Source organism: Pan troglodytes, chromosome 17 (genome assembly GCF_028858775.2).
Source record: "Pan troglodytes isolate AG18354 chromosome 17, NHGRI_mPanTro3-v2.0_pri, whole genome shotgun sequence".
In the NCBI taxonomy this organism is placed as follows: domain Eukaryota; kingdom Metazoa; phylum Chordata; class Mammalia; order Primates; family Hominidae; genus Pan; species Pan troglodytes.
Window position 1 is genome coordinate 65,424,661 of NC_072415.2, and position 22,205 is coordinate 65,446,865.

A 22,205-nucleotide genomic window follows, 5' to 3' on the forward strand; every position below is an offset into this window, starting at 1 on the left:
AGAAAATTTACTACATCAATCATCTTTTAATTACTTTTAGAGATAATGTCAACACCTAAACCTATTTAAAGAAAAAGTGTCTTTCAATTCCCTTAGAATATTCACACCCAGCCTGCTCAATTTTGGCACACGTATTTGAGCACAGCCAGTTTGTCCAAACCTAGTAGGTCCTCTACAGGAAGACAGTGTAGCATTTTACTTTATTGTTTGCCATAGGGTCATTTTTTTCATTGCTGGTGAGCATTTTCATATGTTTGCTCCATGGTCATTTTCTGATTTACTGCAGAGCATGCTTATACACAAATTTCCTTATTTCCATATACATATACATTTCCATACGTATATAAGCATGATCATAACTATTAACAATTTTGGTTGTTCTGATTTGAAAATCACTTACCTGGACATTTAATTTTAAGTGTTATTTGAAGAAAGTTCTATATACCCGAAATAATTTATGGTTCAATCACCCAGGTTTTACTCATGTGGTAGAGATGAAAATCATCTCCCTTAGGACCCAAGGTGATCTTTGCTCTGTAATACGTGTTGCACATTCAAAGCCAAATTCCTCTAAAATTTTTCAGCACACAGCTCTAAAATTGTCAGGGCAATCTGGTGTAGACCAGCTGTGTACATGTGCTCATGGGTGTGATTAATTATGTGTGCTTATGTGTATGCGAGTGTGTGTATGTGTAATATAGATATAAAAACAATTGATATTAATTAGCTTATTTGCATACTTTCTCTATCCCAACACACACAAACCTATCTGCCATCCTCCCTCCTTCCGCAAACATACAGTACAAGTCTTGGAAATTCTATTCCTTTGCCTGAATGGCCAATACTGGCTAAAGGGGTTGAGGAAATTATAATGTATCAAGAACATTTTCATAGTTCAACCAAGTTGCAGGATTCTGCTGTTTGGTGGCCCCTTCACCAATGCAATGTAGGAGTGCATATGATGTCTTTAGAGGACATGTACAACCTATAAGGTAATTTCTTCCATAAACATTCTTGTCACATTTCAGCAACTATTCTAAGCACTGAAGATAACTGACAAATCAACGTCCTCCTCATTTATGAATGTGCAGGAAAACATGAACCAGGAAATATATTAGAAGAGTAGGATTTAAACAGTTGCCTTTTCTAGTGAAATGAGTGAAGTTTGCAAGGCACCCTCTATATTCAAACAGAAGAAAGAATGTAAAATACCCCACAAAAGCTGTAAAAATGTGCAAAAATGAATGATTAATAGATAGTTAAACTCTAGATAAGATTTAGTAGGGAGAAGAAGCTTCATTAAATCAATTTACTTATGGCTATTTTGCAACCTCCAATGAAATAATCATCAATAGATCCTAAAACAAACAGGTGAAAGACAATGTAAAACTCTGTATTAGGGAGATCTGGTGGGCAGCACATGAACTCACTGAACAATCTAAGCATCTTGAGAAATGAATGGCCACATACTACTTCTTGAATGAAGCAAATAACATATCCAAGATTACCCATGAAAAGACCTCATAGTGTTTTCAGCCGGGCGCGGTGGCTCATGCCTGTAATCCCAGCACTGTGGGAGGCCAAGGCGGGTGGGTCACCTGAGGTCAGGAGTTCGAGACCAGCCTGGCCAACATGGAGAAACCCCAACTCTACTAAAAATACAAAAATTAGCATGGTGGCACGTGCCTGTAATCCCAGCTACTTGGGAGGCTGAGACAGGAGAATCACTTGAACCCAGGAGGTGGAGGTTGCAGTGAGCTGCACTCCAGCCTGGGTGACAGAGGGAGGCTCTGTCTCCAAAAACAAAACAATCAACAACAATAACAAAAAGTCATGAGATTTATAGATGTTATGTTAGTCTCATTCTCCCCATTAACCCAGCCTCACCTAGACATTCATACACTGCAAACAAACTTGGTCTTCTTAAAAAAAAAAAAAAAAACACAGTGTTTTAAGAAAGTTTTCAAATTTGTGTTGGGCCGCATGTGTCCTGTGGGCCATGGGTTAGACAAGCTTGCCCTAAATGCAAGTATCAGCTTACAGGAAGTATAGAGAACAGATGAACATGGTGTATGACACCACAAAGAAGCAATAAGCCAAATCCATTATGTGGGCTTTCTACAGGAAAATGGACCCAGTTTAAATATTTAAAAAGACGGAGACTGGCCATGTTGTAGATTTTAAGAAGACTTCAAAGTCATGATAATCAAATGCAACGTGTGAACCTGGTTTGGATTCTGATTCAAACATGCCAGCTGTAAAAAGGCATTTGTGAGACACCTGAGGAACGTCAGTTCTTAATGCTATTAAGAATTCCTGATAGTCTTGCTAGCTGTGATATGGCACCATGGCTATGTAAAACAAAGGAGGAGGCTTATTTGTTAGAGATGCTTCTGAAACATTTATAGGTGAAATAATATGCTGTCAAGGCTTTGCCTTAAAATATTTCAGGAACATAAAGTGAAGGGGATACTATATAACAAAAGACTGGGAAAATGGTGACGTCTGTTGAAACTGGATAATGAATATATAGTAGCGCATCTTATAATACTCTATTTTTGTGTGTATTGAAACCTTCCATAATGAATAAGTACAAAAAGTTTGACATGTCAATAACATAAATCCTACATGTTTTGAAACTTAAGGAAAGAGATTAAGACTCAAACTGTCCTCTCATCACCAGCAGTGGGGTTAAAAATCTACTGATTCCTTTAAGATTTACATTTTGTCTCTTTCTCAGTGTAACAGAATTTTTTAAACTGCCATAGAGACACACTCCTTGGAGACACCAGACTGAAGGTCAAGCAGATGGTCAGAGAAAGAACCAGAAGTCCCATTTGATTTGAGGACAAGGCTACAAATGTGTCCCTTTGGCCCCTGTGCCACAATGCCGGTTTCCTTTTCAAGTTAGAGGCGAAAGTGGCTGAGGTCCATGAAAGAGGATCAGGTAGCACATGACAGTCCTTGCAAGGAAATACACATTCCCCACAACGACATCAAGATAACCAACTTCATACACTCTCCCTGTGAATTCATGCTGCCCTCACACCTGCACAGGTGCTCATCAGGAAATTTTAAAATATTTAAATATTCTAATTTTGGCATTAAGACAAAAAAAGTTGTTGGGGGGGTCAGATATCAGCAGCTGTATTTTTTAAGGTGACATAAATAAAAATGTATTCATTAAATGTTTATAAACGTCAAAATTCAGTAGCTTACTAAACCGGGTTCTTTAGCTACTGCTGAAATATCAGCTTGTCAATCTGCAGAAAGGATCTGGGCATTTTTAGTTTTCAATTAAAAAGTGAACATCAGAGTTTTATTTGTGTGTGTGTGTGTGTGTGTGTGTGTGTGTGTGTTTGAAAATGCATTCTGCAATAGATCAGAGGGAAGCTGCTGCTGCCTCCAACACTAGTCTCAGGTACCAGCCTGGCCATCCCATCGTGGAGGACAGGCCTTCATAGCTGGAAGGCTGCAATAGCTTTACCCACAACCAGCACAGTCTGACCCCAATCTCAACATTACGTTAAAAAGAGAAGGCCGGGCGCAATGGCTCATGCCTGTAATCCCAGCACTTTGTGGGGCTGAGGCAGGAGGATCGCTTGAGCCCAGGAGTTTGAAAGCAGCCTAAGCAGCACAGCAAGACTCGGTCTCTACAGAAAATAAAATAGAAAAAAAATTAGCCAGGTATGGTGGTGCACACCTGTGGTCCCAGCTACTTAGGAGGCTGAGGTGAGAGGATCACTTGAGTCTGGGAGGTCAAGGGGACGGTAAGCTGTGATTGCACCACTGCTCCAGCCTGGGCTCAATACATAGGTAGGTAGGTAGGTAGATAGATAGATAGATAGATAGATAGATAGATAGATAGATGATAGATAGATAGATAGATAGATAGACAGACATATAGACAGATAGATGTAACATAGAAACACTCAATTGACTGAACAAAACTACAAAGAGCTTAAGTGAGCACCTTAGCCAGTCCTCCTAATTCAAAATGGGCCGCTCACCATGGCGATGTTTTTCTCAGAACAAGAACTTTAGGATGCTCAGACTGTACATATAGTGCAAATGACAACTCTCCCCCCCAAAATTAGAGTGCAGTGATCTAATGAGGCCTCAAAGCATGAAAAAAAGGATGAAAGCATCTCCTTAGATAGGAATAAAATCAATCTGCACAAAAAAGAGACCAACTAAAAAGGTGTGGGGGTGAGGCCACGAAAATATTAACTAAGAGCCAGTTAGTAAGTAGGGAAATAATGAACAGAGAACAGGAGAGGGAGAAGGAAGTGAAGTAGGTATGAGTTAAACTGTAAAATGTGTTTCCTTTACAAAGTTTTTGAGAATGTTTTATACTATGCTATATACTTGTGTGGGGGGAAATGTTATTTTTCTTATAACTTTTGCATTGAATTGAGACATTTCAAGTGACCCGCCCTGATTCAAACCTGAATGTCTAATATAATTCCAAATGAACATGTCATGTAGAAAGGCTGTATCAAAGCTTAGACATATATGGTGTGACCAGCTATTTTGGTATTATTGAGGTCTCTGGAGGTATTTTTATTCCTCCTCCACTTTGGCCACTGTATGCTTCTTAATACCTCCTCCAGGAGGCAGCCAGTTATACCTCTTCATTAGTTTGTGATACTTGGTCTTGGTAGAAACATGTTCAGAGGGCAGGAAAGAGTTTGAAAAAAAGAGGCTAAAATAATCTGGATGAGGGGGCCATAGGGCCAGTAGGAGTCTTGCCTGTCGGGAGTCAGAGGAACCTGGGATCCAAGCCTCCTTAGACAAGACACTTAACTCCCCACAGCCTTGGCCCCTTCATTTGTGGACAGGAGACATTCACTGTACCTACTCATAGAGATGCTTGGAGAAATAAAGAAATCATGCCTGTGGAGACTATCACATATGTTAGAACAAAAGGAGTGCTTCGGTGAGAGCCAAGGAAGCTTTGTTTGTTCATTCACTTATTTTTTTTTTAAGTGCCAACCAGGGACCAGGCACTTTACTAGATACCAAGAGCACAGCAGTCAACTCATACCTACATTTACAGCATGGATTTTAATCAATGACAACACTTCCGCTGGGAAACACTCCTCAACACTTCCACTGGGAAGTCTGACATAGAGACGCCTCTCCCCAGGTTCCTCTGCACCTAGCACGTGTCTCAAACATGCATGGAACTGAAATCCACCCTATGCTGAAATTATTGTCACAAGTCTCTATTGTTACCCACTTGCTTCCACTCTCAGCTGTGAGGTCCTGGAAGCTGGGGTTTTGTGTCTCTGGCACTGAGGGCTGCTTATACACAGCAGATGATGCAAATTTAGCCAATGGATTAATGGAGAAATAAATGAAAGAATAAATAAATAAAATGACTTATAACCTCTCAGTTTTCTAATTTATAAAAGGAGAATAATAGCATCTCCTTCCTTATAAGGTACTGTATTTGAAAGCATTTAGAATGTGTAAAGTTCCATATAAAGGGGTTGGCTTGGGATGGTAGATTAAACATAAGCTTCTACTTTTCCTCTAACCTCATATGTCATAAATGATACTGGGTGTGTGTGTATGTGTGTGTGTGAATTTAGAAGAGATATACATGCCAAATAGTGCCAGAAAATAAGGAAGAGTACCTTCGGTGGAATAACAATTTTGAATTATTCTTAAAGATAAAAGTAGATGGATTTGCTCTACAGAGGAAAAATAAATAAATCACGAGCCAAAAAGCAGCAGCCAATCAAGAAGACTGCAAAGAAACAGCTAAATCTAGGATGCTCCAATCCCAGGGTCAATACATACATGGAGCTGGAGTGGAGTCTGATGCAATAATCGGGTGATTAATTGGGGTGCTACATTTAGAGCTGCAAGGCAAGCCAGAACAAAAATGTGACAGAAAAAGGGGATACAAGACTTTAAAACTCAAATTTTATATGTAGCCAAACTTGCCTTCAAAAAGGTGAGCTAACTACAGGCAATTTAGAAAATGCAAAGACTCTGAAAATTTATACCCCCACACTTCTGAAAAAAATTACATAAGGATATATAACTGTATAATGACAAATCAACCCAAAAAAACCCAGAACAACATGGTCCACAAAAATTAGCAAGATGGGGCAAGGAAACGCTAGTAGACTCTATGTGACTGTTGATGCAATTTAAAACGTCAAAAAGGAAACATATCAACCTCAACATGAGAGGTAAAGGGGAGGAACAAAGGGAGAAACTCAGTAATTAAAAATGTGCTAAGACTCTCCGTCATCTTTTTTAGGAAAGATACAGACACCAAACAGCTTTAGACTTTAATAGAGATATATAATTTGAAATATGTGAGTTAGAAAGGCAAGAATAACTTTCACAAGAAATAAGATGTATAATTCCTGTACCATTAGAAAAAAAAAGACCTTTTTTTTAAGCAGCAAAAAATATAAAACAAAGGAAATGTGATCAAGCCAAGGAAAAAAAGAAAATTAAACTGTGTTTATTTGGATATTATATTCCTCAACTAAGTTACAGTGGCTGTCACATTAGGCTAGAAAAATGTAAAGCTAAATGCTGTGTATAACGAACCATCAAAAATAAAACACAGAGAATATGAAAAATAAAAATATATAAAATATATGTAATATAAAATCTACAAAAATAAAGCATGTAGAGAACATTACTATACATTGAAAGCCAATCTAAGGCAAAAATGTAAAAAAAAGAAAAAAGTTGGATATTTCATACTGATGAAACCCATAGTCCACCAAAAATATAAAATATTCATGAACTTCTAATCATTTATGATATAGCTTTGAGATATATTTTTTAAAATATAAATACCCTGAGCGGTTGGTAAATCCATAATCAAAGTAGAAGACTAGAACAAATATCTCTCAGAAATTTTAATCAATTAGAAGGACAATAAGTAATAAAAGGTTTAATATATTAAAATAGGGAAAATAGGCTGGGTGCAGTGGCTCATGCCTGTAATCCCAGCAGTTTGGGAGGCTGAGGTGGGAAGATCAGTTGAGGTCAGGAATTCGAGACCAGGCTGGCCAAAATGATGAAACTCCATCTCTACTAAAAAAACAAAATTTAGCCAGGTTGGTGGTGCATGCTTGTGATCCCAGCTACTTGGGAGGCTGAGGTGGGAAGATTGCTTGAAACCAGGAGCCGGAGGTTGCAGTGAGCTGAGATCGTGCCACTACACTCCAACCTGAGTGACAGAGTGAGACTCCATCTCAAAAATAATAATAATAATAATAATAATAATAATAATAATAATAATAAAATAGGGAAACAGTATTCATTATTTTCAAATGCATATGAAATGCTTAAAAAAAAAACTAAGCATTTTTAAAAATCCTACTAGATTACCCCCAAAGTAGGAAATATCCATGCCATTTCCCCACTCAGAATGCAATAAAATAAAATAGTAAAAACAAAACAGTAGCACTGCCAACATGAAAAACATTTTATTAAAGTGGGACTGTGAAAACTGTGTTTTAAGTAACTCTTGAACTACACAAGAATGCAAAATAACATTTAAAACAATACACAAATAAATGATAGTGATAGCTGTATATAAGAAAATCTAAGGGATGCAGCCAAAGCTGTAACCAATGAAAAATAATGGCCTTAAATTGCAAGATGTAAAAATAAAAATTAAATGAACAAAACATACAATATAAAAAGCTAGAAAAAGTGCAACATATTTAAATATGATGAATTAATATAATTTAAAATTTACTAAATTTAGATAAAACAAAATGTAGATTATCAATGAAACCAAAAGAAGGTACTTGAAAAAAAAACAAAGAAAACAGACAAACCTCTGGCAAGTGTAAGGAAAAAGAAGAAGAGAGAAAACAGAAATCAACATAATTACAAAATATATTTGCTAAATAGATAAGGAGTTTTTTAAAACAAGAGAAAGTATGTATAATTTTATGTAGCAAATTTTAAAGTCTGGAAAATGGATGTTTTCTAGGATAACAAAAACTATCACAATTGAAACACAAAGAAACAGAAATTGATAAGTTAGTAAAAAATCCAGTTCTGAAGTACTAGTCTTGCCAGGCGCGGTGGCTCACATTTGTAATCCCAGCAGTTTGGGAGGCTAAGGCGGGCAGATGGCTAAGTCCAGGAGTTCAAGACCAGCATGAGCAACATGGCGAAACTCCGCTTCCACAAAAAAATACAAAAATTAGTGGGAGTGGTGGCATGTGCCTATAGTCTCAGCTACTCGGGAGGTAGAGACTGCAGTGAGCCATGATCACACCACTGCACTCCATTCCAGTTTTGAGGATAGAGTGAGGCCCTGTCTTAAAAAAACAAAAAACAAAAAAACAAAAAACAAGTCCCATGCAATTTCCCCCAAATATCAAAAATTCCCCTCTTATATAAGCTATTTCAGGACATAGAAAGAAGAAAGAAAATTTCCCAATGCATTCAACAGGAGCACATAAAGCCAAGATGTCAACTAGGCAAAGCAGCACACAAAAAAGAAAATGACAGGCTCCCCTCAAGGTAGAACCTTGAAACAAACAACATCCCTAGATAAGATGGGATACAAGGAATTTAGCCACCAAATTTCTGAGATAAACCCTGTTTCCATTTTATATTAAACTCTGCTTGGCCATTTCATGTAAAATTTTAAATAAAATATATAAATATAAAAATTTAAATAAAATATAAAATTCTACATAAAACAACAAAATAGACTTTTACTTCAGGAATTTTGAGAGGATGATTTAAAGTTTATACACACACATGCACACAAGCATACACATATATTTTTACATATATACATATATCTCTTTAGTTTGAACACACACATTCATTTTAAGAAGTGGTGGATCATAAGAAAGTTTTCTTAATCTACTAGATGCCTACAGAAAACTTATTTAATGATGAAACACTAGAAGATTCTTTGCTCAAGCCAACAAAATGCAAAGCTGACCTGTATTCCACTATTCTCTTAACACTCTCCTGTAAGTCTTTGCCAATGTACTAGCACAAGGAAAATAAAACAGAAAGACACTTTAAGAGACAACACTCCCAATATTTGCCAATGATTTTCTTCCTAGAAAATCTTAAACAACTAAAAAAAACTACCAGAGGCTAGTAAGAAAGTTCTGGAGTTACGGGTTATAAGATCAACAGACAATAAAAAAGACAACTTTCCTATACCTCAGCTAACCAATGAAAAAATCATAATGGAACAAAAATACTGTTTTGGAAACAAACACAAAGAATAAAATTAACAAAAACATTTAAAAGTATGAAACTCGACTGAAGCCACAAAAGAAAATTTTTACAAACAGGGAGTAGGAGAGAGGGAAATTCTCCTAGGTAGAAAGGTTCTATGTTATAACTAAGGCAATGATCTCCAGATTAAGTCCTTTTATATTTTACTCAACATTCTCAAGTGTCTGATATTTTAAGAAAGTATCCATGTATTATTTTTATTATATTTTCTTCTCCTTTTTTTTTTTTTTTAGACAGGGTTTCACTCTGTCACTCAGTCTTGAACGCAGTGGCAGGATCTCAGCTCACTGCAACCTCCACCCCCAGGGCTCAAGGGATCCTCCCACTTCAGCCTCCTGAGTAGCTCGGACCACAGGCATGCATCACCACACCAGGGTTTTGTCTTTTTTTTTCTATTTTTATTAGAGACAGGGTCTCACCATGTTGCCCAGGCTGGTCTCGAACTCTTGGGCTGAAGAGATCTGCCTGCCTCAGCCTCCTAAAGTGCTGGGATTACAGGTGTAAGCCACCGTGCCCGGATAATAATATTTCTTAGAACATGAAAATAAGGAAAAGAAAATACTATGCAGTTTTATCACAGTGCATTTTGAGGCCTGCAAGAAGGGGTGGCTCATTGGGCCACTGGGGAGTGCCTGAAACTAGGCTAAAATGCTAGTTAACTCAGAATCAGGTCTAGAATCCAGAGTCTGACCTCCAACCCAATTCTTCTTTTCATAACATGACTTCAAGTCACTTCTTTGTTTCCTGCTCAAACCTAAGTATGCAAAGAGGAGGTGCCATTTCTCAGCTATCACAAACTCACAACTGGGGCCTTCCAAATGACTCTTCATAGTTTCAGTTCTCTTCCACTTGCATATATCACTTCCGACTTTTCCAGACTTCACACTGGCATGCCAACGTCCCACATTCTTATTGCACAGTCCGGTTAACCTGTGTGGACACCTATTTGATGGCTGTAGGAAAACTCTTCCCAAGAACCTCAATATGTTCCTGCTGTTTAACCTGAAGCACAGCATATAGTTTCTGCCACCAAAATAATTAATCAAGCCTTTTTTACAGATGGTAGAGAAACCATTCCTTCAAAACATCATTTAAGGGCTTAGCTTTCCTGTGAAAATTTCAGCAGGAACTTGCTATCTCCACCCTCTCATTAACGTGGCCAGTAGGAAAGGCACAGCATACTTGAATAATGGCTGAGGCACTAAATGGTGGGTGTCATTACACTGTAAACCAGGGCCCCACACTTTCAGAGCCATTGCCTACCTACCAGTTCTTCCCAGAGCCCATCTTCTTGCCTATATTTTCCAACTAAGTGACTCTCCATCAACATGTTATGACTGAGTCAAAGCGTCTGATTCACTTGATGAGCCTGATGAGGTAAAATGTAGATAAAGATGCCCAGTGGAAAGCAAAAGGTTTAAGAACCTTCTCTGGTGGGATGGCTTGAGCCCAGGAGTTCAAGACCAGCCTGGGCAACACAGCTGGCAACTCATTTCAATTTACTACCATCACCCCCACCAGTCTACATCTCCCTTTACCTTATAATAAATATGACAGGTACAAAACAAGCCACTCTTGGAGATAATTTCTAAGAGCTTCCTCTACCTAATGGACATGTTTTTCTTGGAATATGGAATCAAATGATTCATTTTATCCTGTTATTATCAGGAAAAATATAGACCCAGACTCAAGCACAAGTGGGAAGAAATGTCATTTTAAGTAGTTGTACTTACGCTTAACTGATACAAATAGCCATTTGGCCTACCCCAGAAAGTTTTCAAAAAGCTTAATGAAGCACCATAGCCTTTATGCAGATTAACCTGGCTATTTCAAAAAGGACTTTAAACCCCATCATGTTACCACTGTCCAGGGACCCAGTGATGGGTCTGCCACATCTATCATCCTTTTAAAAAGAAAACTTCATTTTACTTGTGGCATTGAACATCTACAAAAATAATCCAATAAATGCTGTTACCATTTGAAATCAAAGGCAATTCTATACTGTGTTGAACTTGTATTACTTTGTGAAACAAGACACATTGCCAGAGAGTGAATCTTTGCCACCATTAACTACTTTGTAGCTCTAGAAAAGTTACTTTATTTCTTCCATTCACGCTATAGAATAAAAAGACAATGTAACATTTTATTAATGTTACTGTGCTATTTTGTAACTTTTTATTAATGTTACTGTGTTATTTTCTTTTAATAAGTTAAAAGAAATACGTGGTTTTAATACATTGTTTTCTTTTAATATAAAATTAGGCTTTGAAAACTTAAAAAAAATAGAAAGGCTACCTTCTTTTCTCAGCAGGAAATTGCAAAGACTAATGTCACTAAAGTTATGAGTTGGACCAAAATGAAAAGTTTCCCTAAAGAGTACTTGACCCACAGATTGAGAAACAACGACCTCTTCAAAGATACTGCCCACTCTTGTGCACCCAAAGTTGAAGATATGGTATAGCTTGGCTAATAACCATCAGTTTAAAAATAATATTAGACAACATTTACTGAGCACAGTCTGTAATTTAACACACTCTTATAAGTGTCTTACATACATTAAATTATTTAATCCTCACAAAATCATATGAAATATGTGCTAATGTTAATGAAGAAGGTGCTCACATTATTTAAGACACTCTTCTAAGTGTCTTACATACATTAAATTATTCAATCCTTACAAACCCTATGAAGAAGGTGCTGATATTAAAGTCAATTAATAGATGAGGAGACTTAGGTATAGCAAGTTTAAATACCTGCCCCAGGCTAGCCATGTGACTAGTGCAGCTAAGAAGTCTGATTGAAAGGCTACATCCTTCTCCCCTACCCAAGGCATCCATTTAGTGTGACTTTGGTCTCCATATAGTGGGACAGAGCAACCGAATTATGGATTATCTAACATAAAGTCAGACCTTTTCTCTTCTCTTACACATGGTACACAGAAAACTATACTACTTACTATCAACTCTAGAAAAAAGCCAAAACAGTTTTGACCCGGAAGATTTAAAACTAATCTTTGCTTTCCACACTTGGACGCACTAGCAAGAACAGGTTAATGCAAAGAAGAAAGTGCTCAAAGAGAAGACGTAGGAAACTTGGTCTTTTCAATAGAGGCTAGTTTGAGAACCACAAAAGTTGTTTGAACAAAGGTGTCGAATAAGATGTCTCTTACAAAACTAGCCTAGCACTAAAATCATCTCAACATTCTATTTACTAAAGATGTCACACTCTCAGTTGTGTGACATTTTCTGACATACTTCACTTCTATTCATTAGATGACCTCCCTCTTTCAAATAACATATTTAATCTAATTGTGATTAAGTATACCAGTAGCAGTTATTTATATTGAATTATAAATGTAGAAAAGTGTGAAGAACTTATTTCTTTTCTTTAAAAGGTAGCATCTTAGCGGGGGTCGGGTAGGTGGAGGGTGCGAAAGGCAGGCTGAAAAAGAAGCAAAACATCTAAATCCACATAATACAGAACACAGAGTAGTTTATTAGCTCAACAAGCCCGTTGAGCAGGTTGTACATTGGACAATGTGTCTGCACAGATGAATAAGAAATAGTCCACTGAAGCCTCTGAAGTGTAGGGGAGGAGCTGAAATCTCAGGCAAGAATTACATCTCAAGGTAGCAGAGATGCAGCAGCTCCAGGAGCCCTGAGAAGGGAGTGTGTCCCTGGGAAGCAGAGGAAGCCTCCACATCAGAAAGCCTGATTGAGAAAAGTCAGGGGATTCACCAGGAAGAAGAGGAGGGAGGAAGGTGACCAGCCTCCAAGTGCATAGCCATTTCCCAGGAACAACGAACATTTCAGGTTTTGGGGGTTTTTTGGTGGAATAGTTAATTCAGTTAATTTACTCGGCTTGATGATCATTTTCAATGCTCTCATTCCAGAATGCTAAAACACAGGACTTAAAATACATAATTAATGATGTCTAAGTCAATTTAGCTGCTATAACAAAATACGAAAGACTGGGTAGCCTAAACAACAAGCATTTACTTCTAACAGTTCTGGAGGCTAGAATTCTAAGATCAGGACCAGAATGGCTGGATTCCAGACAAGATCCTCTTTCTGGAGGGGTTGGGGAGAGAGAGGGTCTCAGTCTATTGCCCAGGCTGGAGTGCAGTGGCATGATCATGGCTCACTGCAGCCTCGACTTCCCGGGCTCAGCTGATCCTCTCACCTTAACCTCCTGGGTCACTAGGACTACAGAGGTATGTGTCACCACATCTGGCTAATTTTTTTTTTCTTTTTTTCAGTAGAGACAGGGTTTCATCGTGTTGCTCAGGCTGGTCTCGAAACTCCTGGGCTCAACTGATCCTCCTACCTCAACCTCCCAAAGTGCTTGGATTACAGGTGTGAGCCACCACGAGGGTCCTCTTTCTGATTTACAGATGACCATCTTCTCGTGGTATCCTCACGTGGAGAAGAGAGAAGGCTGGCTAGCTCTCTTCCTTTACTTTTCTTTTCTTTTTTTTTAATTATACTTTAAAGTTCTGGGATACATGTGCAGAATGTGCAGGTTTGTTACATGGGTATACACGTGCCATGGTGGTTTGCTGCACCCACCAACCCGTCATCTACATCCGGTATTTCTCCTAATGCTAACCCTCCCCTGGTCCCCCACCGCTGACAGGCCCCAGTGTGTCTTCCTCTTCTTATAAGGACATTAATTCCTTCATCGGAGGTCCACCCTCATCACCCAATCATCTCCCAAAGGCTTCACCTCCTAACACCATCCCACTGGGTATTAAGGTTTCAACATATGAATTTGGGGAGTGGGGATAGGACACAAACAAGCAGCCCAAAACGATAAATAAAAGAGTAACGGAAATGTCAGGCATGTAATAAATGTCAGTTCTGTATCCTGCAGTGCTGTGCTCATGCCCCACTGTGAGCAGGGATGCTCATTCGCATGGTGAAAACACTCCCACTGTGGTCAATCTCAAGCTACCAATGGTTTAACAAACAGCCCACGCAATGCCTAAATATTTAAACTATTAACATCCATCCTTCATACCACAGATTGTGAGTCAGTTTTAGGTCTTAAAAACTAAATTGCTTAAGGAGCTGGTGGGAAAGTAGCGTTTCAGAGCTATTCATTTGAATATTAACCCGTTTCCTGTGCGATCTAGAGGATACTTTCCAATCATCTTGCCCTCATTTATCAATTTTAAAATTAAGTTAGCATTATGTTATTCTTGACATCTTTTCTAATTAGGGTCTAACACAAAATATATCTCGATTTTTTTAAATCACATGTTAATTAACTAAAAAATAATAATTAAGATTCAACTCTCTTCTCACCCCATCAGTTTCAAAGTAAAGAATAGCACGAAATGTCTTGGGAAATCATTATTAAATCTAAAACTGTTATTTACAACAGCATTTAATAATAAGTGAATATGTATTAAATTTACATTCTTACTGCATTCACATTAACGAGCTTAAAGATTTCACCATTTTGTTGTTGTTGTTGTTTTCTAAGAAAAAGCTAAATCCAGATTCATATTTCAAAGGTGAAAACACCCAGGTTTGGAGAACTATCACAACCAGGCCAAGGTCTCAGTAAGCCACTGTAACATTAGCTGCACTGACAGCTTTTAAGCTAAGCTTGCTAACTAAGTACAGGCCTATGCTGCAATCGCTGAGCCTGCTGCTTTGGCATTCTCAACAACCACAGAGTTCACTAAATATGACCAAATGGTGCTACTGCAGCATAAAGTGTGGCATATATTAAACCACATGTGACAAGTTGGGCTTCTGTGCCTTGTGAAATCACCTATGAATTTAAGTGTAGTAGGCAGAAGACAAGTGTAGCATTCAGAAATACAAAGCAAAGGGAAACCAGCTATGTGCACTTACAGAAATTCAAGTTTCTCCCTCAGAAATATCAACAAAAGATGTGTAGAGTATCGGTTTTATACTCAATCCCGCTTTCATTACATTGCATGGAATTTAGCAGCAAGAATGGGAGCGTCAGGCTACCCAGGTTCTATCTAGTTCCTAGCTGAACCCTGAACAAGCAACTTATGTCTTCTTTTTACTCATTTGTGAAATAAGGAGCTGGATTTGATGATCTTTAAGGTATCAACAAACTCTAGAAGGGTTTTTTTTTTTTTAAAAAAAGGAAATTCTAAGTGATTTACTAACAACTTTGACTAGTACTGGACTAGGTGAGAATAGTTCTGGCTTAGAAAATGGCAAAGTCCCTTGACCTTCCTTGAAAAAGATATCTGACATTTTGGATACAATAAAACAAAAATAATTCTATAGAGAAAAATTTGATAAAAGCTCAGGAGTGGACGTTACTGAACTAGAATATTCCTTCTATATTGAGATATATATTTGCATGCATTTCTCTCCTTCCTCAGTGGGCATTAAGTGTGGAGTTCTGGGAGGGTGAGCTCCATGCATGAATTGTCTTCCTAAAGCAATTTGAATCTTTCAAAGTGATTAAAAAGGACATCACAGCTTTAGTCAGCATTGAAACAAAGAAGTCACTTAGTCACGTAGCCTTTCTCAGTTAAAAAAAAAAAAAATCTTGCTTCCTCCCCTCAGAATTGTATTTCATCACCTATAAGATGCCACTGAATGTCAAAAACATCATTATCTATTTCCTACCAAGAGAGGAAAAAAGTTGCCAATTGAATTGGCATACCATAAATTTCTGAGATGTTGAAATGTGAAAAAAAAGTCTTAGAATTAATTAAATATGGAAGCCTATGACTTTATCCATAGTTTTCCCAGAACGTTGCCCAAAACCATCTTCCAAGGGGAATCATAAGCATGCAGGTGAGTCATGTGTTTCACCTGACCCAATCCTCTCACTATCCTGATCACCTTGATTTAATACTAAAAAAAAGGAAGTCATTTATCATCTAATAATAAACATAAATAAGAAAAAAAGAGTTAACAGAAATTAAATGTGTACTTCTCAAATGCTTTCTGTATTTATTATTCCCTTCAAGTACAAAGAATTTCTGTCTTGTATGTGCTATTTTGGGAGTATGTTAAATATTTGTGATATGGCTAAAGGCTACCAGGGCATAGTCTCCTTCCTCATTACCTATTCTGATAGTTACAAAACCCTGAAGCTAGAAGGAATCTCATACACTATATAGGCCAAGCCTTCATTCTGCAGAGGCAGAACAGAGCTTTAAGAAACAGCTACTTAGGATTTGAGTTAGGACAAGAACTCAGTTATCTGACCTAGTCTAGGAGGTCAGAACATTCTGCTGAATTCATCTATTATAATCTGTGAGCAACAACTTGAAAAAGGAGTTGCCTGAAATTTCTCTATCTACTTGCCTGAAATTTCTCCAACCAGTTTAATGACGCTACCTTTCGCCAATACTATTCCTCAAATAAGCCCACATCTGTAAAACACTAGAGTATAAACAGTCTGAAACAAATTACTCAAGGCTTCTCAGATCCTCTTTTTCACCCAGGTTCAGTGATGAAGACTTGCTAAGTTGCAAATCATCAGAGGGGAGAACAATGCAAAGCAAAGAAAGAGTAAAAGCAATTTATCCAATACCCACACACTGTCCCTTTCTAAATCAAATGTTCAAATAAATGCAAAGATGTATTTTCCTCCTGATAAACCTAGGATACCACTAAATCACTTCCAAATATAGCAAGCACCTCCATCCTGCAAGCACAAGTGACTCGACCCACACAAAGCCAGCTTGTCTGCATATTGTACCAATCACAGTAGATGCTCAAATAGAGCTTCATTTGAAGACACTACAACAAGGCAAATAATTAAACATTCAAATTCCCAAGCTTATATTTGTATAATAAACAATCTACCCATCACAAAGTCCACCTTGATATCTCTGGCTTATAGGAAATGTCCCAAACAGGCAGTCCACGTTACTACGGGGTTGGCCATACATTCCATGCTACTGCATGAGAGATTCTGGAATCTTACACTAAAAGGGCAGTGTCAGGCCTGGCGGTAAAAGAAAAAGAGTAACCCTCATCCAAACTACACACATCCCAAGCACTACTGTCATTACACAAGCCAAATCAGACATGAATGATGTGACCCAGCATTCAGGCTTCAGTGTAACCCCACCATGAAACACTGGGTCTACCTTGAAAATGAACTTCTCATCCTCTTCCAAGTGCTCAGATGAACTGAAACCCCACGAACAATCACTACCAAGAAATTGCACTTCCTACTGGCCTGACTCTTCTGACAGAGAATCTCATGTCTTCCTCTACTAAGAAAGACTCACAGTCACCTTAAAAAGTGACTTTTTGGTCATTACACCTCAGCCCAAGATGGTCAACGGGTTAATATTCTTTTCTGATCTCTTCAATTATGCTGCCTAGAAGTCTGAGGGTTGGCAGGCAGGACAACCTTGTCAGAGCTGCAGAGAGCTCTGCAGATGTCTCTGTTGTGTTCACTCAAACTGAAAAGGAGAAAAGATGGCCCTCTGACAACAGACAGCTGTCAATTAGATGGCACGCTCACACTCAGTAGGCCAATGAGCGGCAGTGGAGGTGACAAGTGCTTGGCTAATCAGTGTGCCTATAAAAATCACAGCCCTTCCCTGCGCCACTCACACCAGCACATGAGGTGACAGCATGTGTCGTCTTCAACTGCTCCTGTTCTCCCTACCCCCAGTGTCATCAGTACTGTGAGAAGGCTCAGGTCAATGCAATATGCCTAGAAACAAAAATCAGACCAACAAAAACTGGCATAGGGAAAGAAATCCCTGCAGCAAAATCACCCAAAAAGGGAAATACATTGATACACTAACCTATTCAGAGCTGGTTCACATTGATACTGAAAGAAGACAACCCATTAGATGCTGTTAACAAAAATATTATCAGAAAAGAAGAGCCAAAGTTATCCACCTGACCTTTTTCCCATCCTCCATCTTGTCTTTTTCTCCTGTAGCCACCAGGGGGCACTTTGGGGCTAGCTCCTTGAGGACACTGGAGATTCTGAGCTTTCACAAGTACCTCAATATTGGCGGTGGGGTCAGTGGATGGGGATGGAATGAATCAGAAAGTAGAGCTAAAGGAGAAACCTAGGGATTCTGTAGAGCAGAAAGGTGAGTTCCCAAAATCTTCAGCTCAAATATACCCCTCTAATCTAATCATTAAATGCTGAATTCACTAAGAAACTACCCGAGCCCGACAGATTTTTACTCACTAATGACAAAAAACAACCTCTCTTTCCTCTTTCTCCCTCCCCCTTACCCCCTTTCTCTCTTCCTCTGCCCCCACCCCGTCTCACTTCTCTATTGGTTTCTAAAAGAGCAGCTGATTGGAAGTAGAGAAATCAGGAAGAAAAACAAGGGGTGGCAGGGGGATAACTGGTAACTATAGAGTCAAATTTGTGGCTATCCACCTGCAGCACAGAGACAAAACAGCATCAGCCTGTTTTAGATAAAGACGAATTTGAACAAAATACAAATACATTTAAACTTGACCCTGATTTAGTTGGGAACTTGCATGGCCATTCTATGCCCCAACTACTTTTATTCAACTCTTCTTCTTCACCTATGCCAAATAAGAGGCCAATCTGCCTGCCATACCCAAAAGAAAACCTCCAAATGTTTTTCATAAAATAACTTTTTTTGTTAGATGGTTTCTCTCTTGTCACCCAGGCTGGAGTGCAATGCACGATCTTGGCTCACTTCAGCCTCTGCCTCCCAGGTTCAAGTGATTCTCCTGCCTCAGCATCCCGAGTAACTAGGATTATAGGCGTGAGCCACCACACCCTGCTAATTTTGTATTTTTAGTAGAGATGGGGTTTCACTATGCTGGCCAGGCCGGTCTCGAACTCCTGGCCTCAGGTGATCTGCCCGCCTAGGCCTCCCAAAGTTCTAGGATTATAGGCATGAGCCACCGCGGCCAGGTAAAATTACTTCTAAAAGACCACTGAAGACTAAAAAGGTCAAGTGGAAAGGTAGGTATCAGGGATTAGAGTCCTTCATCTTTTGCGAGTCAATGAAAGAATTCACAGCAAAGTTCTGCTCCAAGGCTTGTCCAGCCCTGCTCAAGTTCTCAGGGCCCTAGAGGCTCCCACAGTTTCAAGGCAATCAGGCCATCGTTACTGGGTGCCAAAGCTGCAGAATGTCCACACGGCCACTGCCATCAGCTCATTCCTGGAAGACAAAGCTGCCTTTCTTCAAGGGAAATGTAAGGAGCCATTCAATCTCAATCTGCATTCATGACCAACAAGCTGGAGTAGTGCCAGAACAGAGCCTGAGACTGGCCACCAACTCTCCAACATCAACACCTACACCACATTAGTCAAACCAGTACAGCAGGCCCTACTCCCAGCGCCTCCCAGGTACCTCCAGAAGCATGCTGGGTCCCCACCCAGGGAGTCCCCACGGCTCCGCTGAATGACTACATTGCCAGAATGCCAGGCCAATCTGCTGAGTTCATTAGGGTTTGGGACATACCTGTTCCCTCCTTTGCCATGACTCTTTCAAAGCTATAATACCATCCACTTAGACCCATGGACAGCAAAATATGCCAATATCACACAGCCATGGACATTCAGACCGTTTCGTATTCTTTACCACCATTCCAGCTAGTACTAGAATGGGTATCTTCTGACCGAAAGCTTTTTCCCTCTTGTGGACTCTTTCCTAAGCATAAAAATCCAAGGAGCACAATCATAATTTCTTGGTCAAATGCCAATTTGCAATCTACAGTTTTGTAGTTTTTCTCAAATCTCATCGAGTACTAGTTTATTGACTATAACCTTTCATTGTTAATTAAGAAAACAATGCTTACCACAAAAAATAAAATAAAATAAAATTCAAACAATACAGGAGCATATCAAGGAAAAAGAAATATGTTTCAATATATGAAAGGTAAGGAGGTCATTCCAAGCAGCCCTACTCTTCCCCATGCACAGCCTCATAGCAGAGATAAGAGCAGCTCCCGGAGTGCTGGCCACTCTGCTATCTCCTTAACCATCTGAATTTCTCTTTCACCAGTTGAAAAACCAGGAGGGCTCAACCGTCTGTCATTGAGTCTCCACTGTTCCTGAGCATTTCTGGGGAGACTGGAATATAAGGGGTGCTCCAGTTGAGTAGTAACAGCAGCCACATCACAGAGCCAAAGGAGGCACTGGTTTGCCAATGTGTCCATTTCCTCTTAAAGACTCGGATACACACAGGCACCATTTTTACACTAGAACAGAAAAAAGAGGGAGAGAATCATTTCTAGAGAGGAGGAAGTTATTATTAAGAAAAAGCCTGGGCTATAGAGTATTAGGACTGTGGAAAGGTCTGACCACCCATCCACCCTTTGAAAGTCAAAGGGTAGTTCATGGGATCCTCCCACTCATGGCTCCAAAGTTTTTAATCTCTAAGTTCATTCCACATTTTCTCCATGGAACATGATATAGGTGTGGGCTCATGCTTCTGGCAAATGGGCCTTCTGAGAATCACATCTACTGAAAATACAGCATTGCCTGCCCTAGTAGCCTGGCTCAGAGTTTGGGTCTAACCAGAACAAGGGAGGCCTTATCAGTCCTCTGGGGGCTGAAGATAGTCAAGGTTCTCTCTAGTTTCATCAGGGACGACTGACACCCTACCTTACACACTAGCTTCTTAGTTATTGCAAAGCTTTTACATATTTAGGGAGCTTTTCCATCAAAATATTCTGGAATGGCTAGAGGCTCAGACATATTAATGATATCTGCACACATGTGCTTTTTATCCAAGTTCACAGCTCCTGGTCACTGAGGGTAAACAGTGTTATCAGTGATTATTATGGATTTAGTCAAGTATATTTTATTCCTGTCATTTATAAGCACTTGTGTTGGCTGGTATTTACAATGTCGGGATTCTGTCACTTTGGCAACCTTCAGAGACAACATTTTTCCAGTGTTACAGTGACATTTCAAAAACTCAGTATTTACAAGCAAACGACACCCTCTGGCTCTGTGACAGTATGATTCAATGGTAGCTTAACAAAGGGACAATCGTCTAGAAATTTCCTCAGGATGTGTTTCCGGCTGCTGCTGGCTATTACTTCATGGTCTAGGTGACCTTTTGCTCTTTGGAAGAAAGCGGGTACAAAGACATCAAAGGAAAACTTCCGTGTTACAGGCTAGGAATTTTACTTGTATTGTGTGGCTGTGTCTGAGCAAGGTCTGCTTGCTGTGTGATGACGACCAACCTCAACATCTCTGAGCTTTAGTTTTCCACTTGCTACAAAGCGGCACTGGATGCCAGATGATGTCTAGGTCCTTTCTGACTCTAACATTCTATCTTTAAGGATTTCAGTGTTATAAATAAAAGCTAAGTCCACTGTCATTCATTTTTTATGTCCTACAACAAGGTTACAAAATTAAAATCATATAAAGTAAACATGAAGAGGAAAAGCTTGATCTACTCAATGCATCCAGTTCTTCCCAGTTCTCCCCATCCTCTGCCAAGATGTACCAGGGAGGGTGAAGGAGAATGAAGCTTGGGGGATGAGATGTGGCTGGTGTTGCACTTCTCCCCTGAGCTTCAGGGCCAGAAATTTCCAGGAGGACCATGGTCCTTTTCACCACAACCAGAGAGTAGAGGTACCACTGATGGGCAATAGATAGCATGGGCGGTACGCACCATGCTATTGCAACTGGTACTTACTTACAGGAAACATTCAAAATATTCTTTTTTGTCTATGTAAAGACAATGCTCCTGATATACAGATTGCTAGGTTCTTCATATCCTCTTTAGAAATGCACATTTTTTCTCATTGGCAGACAGAGGTCTCAGCCTGGTAACCAGGTAAGTGCCTCCGTGAACGATCCCTAAGTTAATAATGAATAGAGAGCTGGAACCATCTATGAAAAGACTCTGTGGGCTACTTGCTATGACACAAAGCTACACCAACTTTATCCAGTGCTAAAGAAGTGACAAAGAAAATGTCAAATCTGGATCCAAAGGAGTTTGTTCCCCAGTCCCATCT

General features: G+C 39.2%; 1 protein-coding gene across 46 annotated transcripts in view; it reads right to left on the reverse strand.

The window, feature by feature from the left end:
- Positions 1 to 22,205, reverse strand: part of TCF4 (transcription factor 4) — a 412,677-nt gene that overhangs the window by 143,097 nt on the left and 247,375 nt on the right. The gene's annotated exons all lie outside the window — the stretch shown is intronic.